The sequence below is a fragment of the Ochotona princeps genome, chromosome 13, assembly GCF_030435755.1.
Source record: "Ochotona princeps isolate mOchPri1 chromosome 13, mOchPri1.hap1, whole genome shotgun sequence".
Taxonomy (NCBI): domain Eukaryota; kingdom Metazoa; phylum Chordata; class Mammalia; order Lagomorpha; family Ochotonidae; genus Ochotona; species Ochotona princeps.
In genome coordinates this window covers 8,750,046-8,762,756 of record NC_080844.1, presented here as the reverse complement: position 1 = coordinate 8,762,756, position 12,711 = coordinate 8,750,046, and the positions used below count along the sequence as shown (strand labels likewise).

The 12,711-nt window shown below is 51.8% G+C and overlaps 1 non-coding gene across 1 annotated transcript; it reads left to right on the top strand.

Moving 5' to 3' along the window:
* Positions 1-12,192: 12,192 nt before the first annotated feature.
* Positions 12,193-12,342, top strand: LOC118759515 (U12 minor spliceosomal RNA). Its single transcript, XR_004996233.2, has one exon. It is a non-coding gene; the product is annotated as a U12 minor spliceosomal RNA (small nuclear RNA).
* Positions 12,343-12,711: the final 369 nt, after the last annotated feature.

Here is a 12,711-nt window from a genome sequence, read left to right as displayed (position 1 = left end):
TGCTGGTCACCACAGCCAACCACAGGGGCTGGGGCAGGGCTGGTCCTGGGGGCACTCCCCATGCCCTGCAGAATGGCCCCTGCAGGGGCACCCCACCCCCGATGTACACCTCTTGGAGACCCCTCTGGTGATTCCAGCTCCTCTTCCTCCTTTCCTCCCTCACATAGGGGTTCCACGACAGCTTGGTCCAGACCCTGCCTGGAAGCCACTGCTTGGAGAGAGAGAACCAGGGCACTGGGGGCCTCTCTGCTTGTGTTGGCATGAAAGATCAGCTCCTCTGTGTCCACAGGGAGGAGGCCAGTCAGAGGGAACCCAGGGAGAAGTCAGACCCACCCAAGGGATCCAGGGAACCCACCACTACTAGAACCAGAGACTAGAACGTCCCGTTAGCCACCAGAGGTTTGACCACACCTGCTCCTGCCACAGCTCCTCCTTGCGTGCCAATTGCCCCTTCTGGCTAGCTGCTCCTCTCTCCCTGTGACTGTTTCTTCCGTCTCTGTGTGCTTTATTTGCTCTTCTGTTGCAGTCCCAGATTTCCTAGTTCACTTTTACTCTTGGTCGTCTCTAGTGAGTTTTTCTTTCAGATTTCCGAGCTCTGCGTGACTTTTGCATGACTTCCTCCTTTACTCAAGCTTCCCACGGATTCAGCCCCTGGCTCTCCTGAGGCTGTGGTGGTCCTTCAGCCTGGACCTCACTGCATCTGCCCACGGGTGTTTCTTGGTATTTCCACAGCCCGGCTTCTCCTGTCCTCCAGGTTGTCCCTGCCACCTGTCACCACCTCAGGGCTCTCCAGGCCTCTGCTGGACCTGTCCCCAAAGTCCCCGCAATCCATGCACCTGCTCACCTGCTCCATGGTGTGCACCTACCCACCCCTTGGCACCTTCCAGTGCAGATGCCTGCGGCTGACAACCCAGGAGGAGGACCCAGCCTGCTGGAGTTCCATCCTGTGGGAGGAAGAAGATAGCCCATGTGCGGTCCTGGGCATAGGAGCCCGTGCTCCTTGTAGGACACAGGCCTCACTGTCCCCGTTACACTGCCAGAAAGCTGGGCTCCAGATGAGGTTGTTCTGTCTGCTTAGAACCAATGAATTAAGGGCCAGCATTGTGGTGCAGCAACCTAAGACACTGCCTGCAAAGCCGGGGTCCCGTATGAGCCCGGTTCAAGTCCTGGCTGCTCCATTTCCCATCCAGCTCCCTGATAACGCACCTGTGAGAGCAGCGGAAGATAGCCCAAGTGCTTGGGCCCCTGCCACCCAAATAGGAAACGTGGATGGAACTCCTGGCTGCAGCCTGTGCCCCTGCCATTTGGTGAGTGAACCAGCATATGGAAAATCTCTGTCTCTCTTCCTCTCTAACTTTGTCTTTTAAATCAAAATAAATATATCTTTGAGAAAGAATAACATTGCCGCCTTCACAACCACAAGCTGGAACCCCAGAGCTCTGTTCCCTAGACCCAGGATCTCCAGGAAGGGACCAAAACAGCTTGGTTGGTCTGCAGCCCCCATCACAAGGACAGCTGAGGGACTGCTTTGGTCCTTGCATCCCAGCAGGCTCCCTCCCTTCCCTGGAGCGCCAGAAGGTCAGCTGAGGCAAACTGGCCTTTGTATAAAGATGCCATCAAATGCCTAGGGAAGCAGGGCAAGGCTCCTGGCAGAGGCCTGGGAGAGCTGTGGCTGCGAGCCCAGGCATCCTGGGCCCATCGAGGCCCCACCTCCTCCTGAAGCACACTCTCCAGGGAGGTAGCACCCCACAGCCCAGGTCTCCTGGTGCTCAGCTCCCCACCTCTGTAGTCCCTCACCTTTCACATGGGGGCATGGGGAGAGGTCTCTGCTGCTGAACATTGCCAGAGGCAAAGCCAGGCCCCTAGTGGCTGCTGACAAACTCCCCCGCCTTCCGGCCTCGGAGTCTTCAGGGTCTGTAGTCTTTCCCTATCTCAGACCCTGAGCCCCACAGCATTGCCCAGCCCATGTCCTCAAGAGCAGGACACCTGCCTGCTTCGGTCAAGTTTGCAGGTGCTAAGACACCAGGACACCCATACCTGTCCAGGTGACCAAGCGTCAGGGACCTGCATGCCTGTCCCCATGGCAGAGCTCAAGGCCTCACCCCCAGCTCCCACATACACAGGAGCTGCAGCCCAAACCTGAGCTGGAACACAGAGTGTCAGAGAAGCCTCTGCCCCTCCCAGGGCTCCCGAGGCTCCTTCTGGCCCCTGCTGTAACCGCTCCCGGGACTCCACATAGGCTGAGCTCAGACCCTGAGCCAGTTAAGAACAGCACTAGGGAAGGTGTACAGGGAGTACAGGAGAAGGCATAGGGGGAGCAACAAGAAGGAAAGGAGGAGTCAGAAGAGAAGGTGCCAGGATGTACCTCATAGGCCATGTTGGAGACAGTTAGCTGAGGGTGCGCCAGGCTTCAGCAGGCATCCAGAGTCGCTGAGCATCAATAGGGAGAGGAAATATAGGCCCTTGACCCTTTGGCTGCCAGCGAGCTCCTGGAAGACTGCCCCACCCTGGCCCTGCACAGCATGCCATGTTCCATTCCATGAGGCTACAGGTATGCACACCTTGAGTGGAGTCCTGGGGCTCACCCTGTCCACGCCAGGGGGTCCCTGTATGGTGCAGCCCTAGGCACCTGAAACCCACCCTTTCCCCAGCCCTCCTCATGCCATCCTAAGCCAGGTGCAGCTCCCCCACCCCACCCCCAGGAAGCTTGCACACCCCACAGACAGCTGCTTCCCACGCCATGCCTCGGGCAGATTGGAGCACAGTACTTGAGGACACACCAGTCTTCAAGAGCAAAGTCTCCAGCCTGTACGGCTCCTCCCTCGCCCGGTGAAGATATGAAAGCATGTCTGGGTGTCATGGTGCCTTCAGCACCTGCAAACCTGACTGAAGCAGGTGGTGTCATGCTCCTGGAGGTACAGGCTGGGCTTCCCCGGGGACCCTTCCGACAGGGCGGAAGACAACTCAGACCTGGATCCACCACGGATGAGCTGGTGAGCCAGGGCCCCTGCCGTCCAGAGAAGTAGGCAAAAAAGGAAGGAAGGAAGGAAGGAGTCTAGGACTTGGATGTGAGGTAATTACAGAAGGGAGTGAAGGGAGTGAAGGGAGCAAAATACCCAGAAAAAAAAGAAAGAAAACTTCATGGGCCTAAAGCCAGGTCTGTGCAGCATGGCACTATCTATATCTCTCCATGGGGACTGGCAGTTCGGGGAGCAGAAGACAAAGGCTTGCAGAAGGAGGTCCTTGTGTATGCTGCCCAGAGCCCCTGGAGGTATCCCCAGGGTCAGGAGTCAAAGGAGACGGAGGAAAAGGTGGCCCTCAGAGAGCTAACACAGCGCCCGGCAGGGCTCAGTCAGAGAGGCACGGGCACTGGCCTGCTACCTACACATCACCTGTTCACTTGTTTGCTACCTGCCATGGTAAAAAGATTCTGACCTGGGCCAGCACTGCAGCATCACGGCTGAGGCCAATATCTGAGATGCTGGCATCCCACATGGGCACCGGTTCGTACTCCAGCTCCCTGCTAATGCACTTGGGGAAGCAGGGGGCACACCATGTGGCCTCTGGGCTCCTGGCTTCTGCCCACCCCAGCCTTGACTGCTGCGGCCATTCAGAGAGTGAACCAGCACATGGAGGCTCACTCTCCCCCCTCTCCACAACGTTTTGAAATAAATCTTTAAAATAAATTACAAATATATTTAAATACATTAAAAATAAATCTTTCAAGTTTTAAATCTTCTCCAATTGTGCCCTCCCCCACCACCAGATACAGCAAGGAAAAGAGAGAGTATCAGACCAATGGTCTCACCCACGCTCCAGTAGCCGTTGGCCCTTCGCACCCTAATCAAATATGTAAGAATTACTAAAAATAAAAATTATACAATTAAAAAAACTCTCCAAATGAGATCATCGAGGCTCAGAGTGGTAAAATCCCTGGACAGTTCATGAGCATAGCGCAAACAGCACACCCCCACTCCAAAAAATTTTGCCACATCTTGACCCCTGCAACCTGGACATAAGGCCTTCTTAGGGAGAAAAACAGGTGCCCGGTTCACTCAGTTGCGCTTGAGGACACTGCCCTCTATCGATGGGTGGGCCCATTACAAGCATCCCTCCCTGCAGGGAGCGCAACCCTGCTGGACAGTAAGCTCCAGGTGGCCAGCCCTGGAGAACCCCGGCCTGATGATTTAAAGCTACAGTCCTGCTCATTTCACATAGTGACCATTATAAGTGCACACAGAGGTGCAGTCAGGTGGCCTGGGCATGGGGGGTGGGCAAACTACAGCAGCAGCTCCAGGCTGCACACATCTCCCAGATGCCAGCAATGGGCAAGAGCTGGGGCAAGCCCCAAGACCCCAGCAGCTTCACTGGGGAGTCAGTGGGAGAGGCCGGTGCAACAGGTGGGGGAGGAGGGACGCCCCGCTACAGCAAGCTCCGTTCTGCTTTCCCTCCCACACAGCAACCCTTGCCCAAGTCAAGCTCCTAAAACACAAGCTACCCTTTGTTTTCTCAAACACAGATGCTTATTATTTCAATATCCAGTTTGGTTTAGAAAAAGCCAGAAAAATGAGGGAGGGGGACAAATCAGGATACACCCTCCCACCACACACATGTTGTCCCCCTGGGGCTTCAGCTGCCCAGCGAGTCTGCTGGCTGAAACGCTCTGCTCCTTCTTCTGCCTCCTCCCTTCTCCTCGAGAAGGCACCTTCAGTCAGGGGGGTGGGGGCAACACCCCGGCCAGAGGCTGCCACACTTGTCCTCAAAGAGCCAGGTACTGGGCCTGGTGCAATGGCTCAGTGACTAAAACCTCGCCTAACCAGTGCCGGTTCTAATCCTGGCTGCTCCGCTTCCCATCCAGCTCCCTGCCTGTGGAAAGCAGTCAAGGGTAGCCCAAAGCCTTGGGACCCTGCACCTGTATAGCAGACCCCAGAAGAGGCTCCTGGCTTCGGGTCAGTTCAGCTCCGACCATTGTGGCCACTGGGGAGTAGATCAGCGGATGCAAGATCTTTCTGTCCCTCTCTCTGTTTAATCAGCTTTTCCAATAAAAATAAATAAATCTTTAAAACAAAAAAAACAGCCAGGCGCAAATGGGACCCATGGCCATCACTCCTGGGCAAACAGATTCAGGCCCTGGGTCCTCAGCCCTGGTCTGCAAGCAGTCTGTGGTCAAGTTCTTGGTGATGTGTCACCCGACACAAGCCTTCTCTGTCAGCACCAGCCAGAAGACACGCCAAGGACACTGGGACACTTCCCTTCCCGTCCCCGTGCCATCCAGAGACCACAGTATGGCCCCTGGAGTCCAGTTATCGCCTGCTTCTTCAGGGCCTGCCCCTTCCTGCAATGGCTCGGACCTTACTTCCCTTGAACACGCTTCTCTTTCCAATGTGCAACACGACGCCCTGGCAGCCTTACAAACGCACCGCGAACACGACGCCCTGGCAGCCTTACAAACGCACCGCGAACGCTCAGTCGATGAAGTCCTTAGTGAAGGACATTGACATGTGGGCGCTTCCCCTTGCTGGCAGCTTCTTTCTGTTTGTTTGTTTCCTGAAAACGTGATTTTCTTTAAAAGGGTTGATGACTGCTGTATCCCATGCTGTAACCAATTCCCTGGCTATTGGATTTTCCCCAAAAAATGCTCCCCGGTTTCAGACGAGGCTGTTGTACAAACACTTAGACGTGCGCTCTCTGCTCTTGTACTTACTTGCTTCAGACAAAGGAAATACACAGAAGTTGCTCAGTCACAAGCAGCACAGAATTTATGTCTCTGAATCCCTAACTCCCAAATCGCCCTCCGCAGCCGTTCTTGAAGCAGTTGGCACTTCCACGAGCAATTCACCAGCACTGGGCATTATTAGTGGGGTTTTACTTGGGGCGGGGGGCAGTGAACAATTGCATCCCAGAGTACTGTCTGGGATCAGGTCGCTTGCACCCACCAACATCTGTCACAGGTGCCTGAGGGTGCCCCTCACCCCTCCAGACCCTGTCTGGGAAGGCCTTGACCCCCTGAAGTGAGTCCATCAGACCTGGAGCTGGGGGTGTGGAGACCCGGGGCAGGCTCGCCCCCTTCTGCGGCCAGGCCAGCGACATTTCTGACAGCCCCATCTCGGGGCCAGGAAGCGGGTTCCTGAGTCAAGGCGCTGGACAGGTGGGCTCGCAAACAGGACTCGGGTCCCCTCCCCGGGGAGCAAGCCCTGACCTCAGCCCACACCCGCGCGCCCCTTCCTCTCTGCGCGCCACCTGGGCCCAGGTCTGAGATATCCCACCACCCCAATCTCAGGCTGCTGCACCCGTTTCCCAGTTGGGGCCTGACGCACGGAGTCAAAGGCCTCCAAGCTGCTCCGAGGTGGGCACACGAGCCGGGCAGAGCCGGTCTCCCAGCTCCTCGGAGTAGGGACAGCGCAGAGCCAAGCGGCGAGGGCGCGGCCAGGGCAGGCGCGCTGCCCGGGGACAGCCGCGGTGCGATGCTGCCTCCTGCCGACGGCCTGGGGAGCCAGCGAGGTCCGCACGTCGTGTTCTGCACACCAGGTGCTGGTATCGCCTCATGCCCTCCTCCTCCCCCAGACCCCACCAGGGCAGTACACTGCCTCGGCCCATTTCCTATTGCGAGGCCAACTCATCTACATAAGGAATCGGAGTCTCTGCAGAGTAGAGGCAGGTGTCTGAGGGAAGACACTGCACATTGGGGATCGCCGAACCCGGAACGGAGCTCGGCCGCCGCTGCCAGCCCAGCTGCCTGCTCATGCACACCCTAGCCGGCCGCGCATGAAGGCTCATGGGCTGTGGTACCCGCCGTCCACCTAGGAGGCCCAGCTGGAGTTGAGGGCTCTCGGCTTTGGTTGGCTTTCTGGTCACTGCAGGCATTTGGCGAGTGAACAGACTAGTGCAATATACGTCCCTCTGTTTCTCTCAAACACACACACTTTCACTCTGCCTTTCAAATCAGTTTTTTTTTTTAATATACCATCTTTTAAGTTTAAAAAGATCACTTTCTGGTACCCTCCTTCACTGTTGGAGTATAGACTAATACAACCACTATGGAAGTCAGTATGGAGAGTGCTTAAGAGAACTGAAAATAAACCTGCCGTGTGACCCAGCGATCCACTTCTGGGAATATATACAAAGGAAATGAAGTGTGCGTATGAGAAACGGATCTGCAATCCTACAGTTACAGCAGCACAATCCACAATAGCAAAGACATGGAGACACCCCCAAATGCCTGTCAAAAGAGGAGTGGATAAAGAAACTGTGTTACAGCTACTCCATAGAATACTACTCAGCCATGAACAAGAATGAAAGTCTACCATTTGCAACCAAATGCTCCCAGCCAGAGGCCATTACGTTCAGTGAAACAAGTCAATCCCAACAGGACAAATATTATGTGTTCTCTCTGATGTAAGGCAACCTTCACGTAAAATACAAGATCAATAGCCATTTCATTGCTGTTTTTGCTGCAACGCAGGGGGCTTGATATTTTTGGTTTTATTTTCATTTCCCAAAACAATTTCTCTTCTCTTATTGAATTATTCACTGACTCATTGATCATGCAGTACCACCATGTTCTCCAAGAAGGTTTTTTGTTTTCTTTTTCATTTCTTCATTGACACACTAGTCATTCGGTAGCATGTAATTTCATTTCATGGCTTTGTAATGTTTTTTTTATTATGTTAGATGATGTTTACATAATCAATCAGAGTGGCAATCTGATCATTGATTCCAAACTTTGTATTTCTTCTTCCCATTTCTGGGGAGAACGAGGAGCTAAGGGGGTTGGCCATCCCCAGCCTCCCAACCATCCCAGGACCCGAGGATGAGAAGGGCCACCCCACATCAACCCAGAGTCACTATGTGGCTCATGCTGCTAGGGTTCTGCCCAGGGGGAAGCGACAGCCCCGAATGCTGTCGGGCACTGTAAGCTTTTCAGTTTTCTTCCTGTTGTTGATTTTGTTTCACGGCTTTTCATTTAAGGGAATATATAATAACTATATAATAGAGACTAACATACCCAGATGTGAAAATACAATGCAGTATGCATCTCTAACCTCCAAACCAAATCAAAGATGGAGTCCTGTTGAAGGCTTGCCCCCCAAAAACCAGACCACGAGACCCGAGGACCCCGAATCTCAGACGTTCTCAGCAGACTGAGAATGCTGAGGGAAGCAAACTTCCTGCTGGGCTGCCTTCCTGGCAGAGGTGCCTGGGGAGGAGTGAGGCGTCCTCCCCATCTTCCTCTTCTTTTAGTCACTGTGGCCTAAACGTATCTGAGTACAAACAAAGCTCGGTTAGATTCCTTTTCAGGGGCCTGACGTGGTGGCCTCACAGCTAAAAGTCCTTGCCTTGAACTCGCCTGGATCCCATTTGGATGCCGGTTCTAATCCCCGCACCTCCATTTCCCATCCAGCTCCCTGCTTATGACCTGGGAAAGCAGTTGAGGATGGCCCAAAGCCTTGGGACCCTGCACCTGCGTGGGAGACCTGGGAGAAGCTCCTGGCTCCTGGCTTCGGATTGGCACCGGCCTTTGTGGTCACTTGGAGAGTGAATCATCGGATGGAAGATCTTTCTGTCTCCTTCTGTCTTATATCTGACTTTGTAATAAAAATAAATAAATCTTAAAAAAAAAAAAGATTCCTTTTCAGGTTAGATCTGTTTGTTCACCATATTGGTTCCTGTAACTCATGGTTACTTATCCTGAGACCTGGTGATTGTTTCCCAAGTCCCTTGTGTCTATCATGTATCATTACAGTAGCTTGTACACTGTTGTTTAGTTAACTAGTAGCTTTTATCTGCCTGCTTGCCCTGCAAAAATAATGGTAATAAGTTGTTCGGTATAACTCAATAAAGTGTGCATTGGCTCACTTGCCTTTGCATGCCCTGTGTCCCAATTCTTCTTGGCTCAGTCATCACACCTTGAGTCCCAGTCCCCACTAGAGGGACCCCTGAGAGACTCCCAGTGAAACTGTTAAATATATCTTGACAGGATGCTGGACTCTCTGCCACTGTCTGTACCCACAATGGCAGGATACGCTTAAACAGCAGAATGGCAGACTCATGGCTGCTTATGAAGGACTATATTATTTTAATAAAATAGGGGAAATCAGTGGGGTGGGGGAGGGAATTTACAGAGTGAGTAAGGGAAATCCCAAAGCCTATGGAATTGTATCATGAAATACACTTTTTTAAAAATCACTTTCTGGGCCTGGCAGGGTAGCCTAGTGACTAAAGTCCTCAGCTTGCATGCACCAGGATCCCATATGGGTGCTGGTTCATATCCCGGCTGCTCCACTTCCCATCCAGCTCCCTGCTTATGGCCTGGGAAAGCAGTCGAGGACAGTCCACAATCTTGCAACACTGCAACCACATGGAAGACCCAGAAGAAGCTCCTGGCTCCTGGTTTCAGATCAGCTCAGCTCCAGCCAGAAGATCTTTCTCTCTGTCTCTCCTTCTCTATGTAAATCTGCCTTTCCAACAAAAGTGAATAAATCCTTAAAAAAAAAAAAAAAGAAAAAGAAAAGAAAAGAAATAGAGGGTCTTCATTTGCTTCACTCCGCCCAAACACCTGCACCAGCCAGCTTGGGCTAAGGTAAAGCCAGGAGCCCAGAATTCCATGCAGGTCTCCCAGGTTGGAGCAGGGCAGAAACCCCACTACCTCAGCCACCACCTGCTGCTTCACAGGGTGCATGTTGGCAGGAAGTTGATGGGGAGTTGCTCAGTGGAATTTCAGTTTGGGAAAAAGGGACATTTGGAGGTGGAGGATGGTGATGGTGGCAATATTGAATTGTTCACCAACATCTGGCCAGGAGAGGCAAACGTCGTAGCACAGCAGGTTGAGCCACTGTGTGCAACACTGGCATCCCAGGTCCTCTGCTTCCAATCCTGCTCCCTGCTAATGTACCTGGGAAAGCAGCAGAAGATGGCCCAAGTGCGTTGGTTCCCACCACTCATGTGGGAGACCCAGATGGAGTTCCAGGCTCCTGGCTTGGGCCATTTGGGGAGGGAACCAGAGGATGGAAGATTTTCTCCCTCTCTCTGCCTCTCTGCCCTCTTATTGAGGATAAGTTCAAGGCTGTTTGGATCAGCAAAATCTCAGAGAGTTCATTTAGAAGCAAATGGTCACTAAAGAAGATGCTATAGTGGATATTTCAGGCAGAAGGAAAGTGACCCCAGATGATACAACCTGTGTACGATGGTAAGTTCTGGGGACTAGAAGTAGATTTAAAAGGAGCTCAGCATGGTAGCCTAGTGGCTAAAGTCCTTGTCTTGCACGTGCAGGAATCACATGTGGGTGCCAGTTCGTGTCCTGGCTGCTCCACTTCCCATCCAGCTCCCTGCTTGTGGCCTGGGAAAGCAGTCGAGGACGGCCCAAAGCCTTGGGACCCTGCACCCGCGTGGGAGACCTGAAAGAGGCTCTTGGCTCCTGGCTCTAGATCAGCTCAGCTCTGGCCTTTGGATAGAAGATCTTCTTCTCTGTCTCTCCTCCATTCTGTATATCTGACTTTCCAATAAAAACAAATAAATCTTTAAAAAAAAAAGGAATCAGAACTAAAATAGGAGATGACATATGCGTCATCCAGAAATAAGCTACAGTCTTGACCAACTGTAGACATTGCTAAATATTGGTGTATGTGTCTTAATTTTGAGAGAAATACACACACATACACCAAGGGGAAAATTGTGTGATAAAATTCACTTCAGCTGACCAAAAAATATAGTTCAAAAATAGCAAAGAAGCACAGAACAAATCATGAGAGATGAAACGTGGAAGGTTGAAAAGGCAGAAGTACTGAGAGAGAGAGAGAGAGAGAGAGATCCTCCAGCCACTGGCTCATGCCCCGCAATGACGACAACGGTCGGGTATGGGCCAGGCCAAAGCCAGGAGCCAGGAACTCCTCCCAGGCTCCCAGGCTTCCACACGTGGCTGCAGAAGCCCACGCACTTAAATTGTCTTCCACTGCCTTCCCGGGTACATTAGTAAGGAGCTGGATCAAGGCAGCCTGGACTCAAACCTGTGCTCTGATACATGATGCTGGTGTCGCAAGGGGCAGCTTAACCCACTATACCACAACACCAACCCCTAATAACGATAACACAAACACATCAATAAATGTATGCATTAAGCATGGGAGAAACAAGCACTTAGGTTAAGGGACAAATAGCAACAAAGTGAACATTCTTAAAATTTCAACTAGATGTCATTTACAGAAGTCACACATACGGAACACAAACATAAAGGCAGATTGGTAAGTAAAAGGTAATAAGCATTTTCAATGTGTGACTGCTAACCAAAAAATAATTAGTGTGTCGATGCCGATAGCAGACAAGATCAATTTTAAAACACACACACAAAAATATTACTATAGATAAAGATTATTCCATGGTGATAAAAGGTTCGATTTGCCAAGGAATATAATAATTTCAAATGCATATGGATTTAGCATAACTCAAAAAGCCCCAAATTATAGATTCAAGAGAAAGAACAGACAAATCCAGAATCACAGGAGGAGAAGTTAACTCAGTCTCTCAGCCCTGACAGAAAAAGCAGCCACGGGAGATAGAGAACACATTCCACACCACTAACCACCTGCGCTAAGGAGCTCTGATTACAGGGTCCCGAGCAGTGGCACAGTACATTAAGCCTTCATCTCTGGCCCATTTGGGCACCAGTTCAAGTCCCAGGTGCTCCACTTCCCATCCAGCTCCCTGTCCACATGCATGGGAAAACAGCGAAAGATGGCCCAAGTCCTTGGGTCCCTGCACCCACATTGGAGAGTAGGAGGAACTCCTGGCTCCTGGCTTCCGACTGGCCCTGTTCCGGCTGTTGAGACCACTGGGGGTGGAGGTGGGGGGGTGGCTACCCTGCAAGCTGAAGATCTCTTTAACTCTCTCTCCTTCTCTCTCTCTAAATGTGTTTTTCACTACGTTTCAAATAAAAAGTAAATAAATCTTAAAAAAATAAATAAAGCTGCATTGGACAGTGAATCATACTTTCTCCAGCACACGTGAGCATGTGGAAAAAGGCCCTGCGCGATGGGAATATTCCCAGAGGCGACTTCTCCTGGGAATGTGAGTCCCCAAGCATGACTAAGCAAGCTCCCTGTGTTTGAAACTTGAAAAGCGCGACCACCCAGTTCACGGAAAGGAAAAACGGCAAGAGAAACCGAGAATGTATTTAAAGCAGATCAAAACTTATGTTCCATGCTTTAAACTTTCAAGTAAGGAAAATGGCAATTTGGGGTGATGCCAGAATCCTCACTGCTAATGTGAGATGAATTTTTGAGCAGGTAAAAGTCATCCCTGGAGTGACCCACCTACTTTGTGGAATGCCTGGGAGCTGCATTCTGCCCGAAAATCCTGGCTGGGATCGGCTCAGCTCCGGCCACTGCAGCACTTGGGGAGAGAAGCAGCAGACGGAGGATCCTTGTCTATGTCTTTCTGTACATCTGCCTTTGCTATACAAATAAGTAAATCAAGAGAGAAAGGGAGGGAGGGAGGGAGGGAGGGAGGGAGGGAGGGAGGAAGGAAGGAAGGAAGGAAGGAAGGAAGGAAGGAAGGAAGGAAGGAAGGAAGGAAGGAAGGAGGGAGAAAAGAAAGTTAGTTCCTGGCCTAGTTTTTTGGCCTCGCAGTTGACAACACCAGGCTGGGACAATCAGGCCGAGTCCCCACCCCATCTTCACTCCTACTAACTGAGGAAGAAATGCTGAACTTTCCAATGGA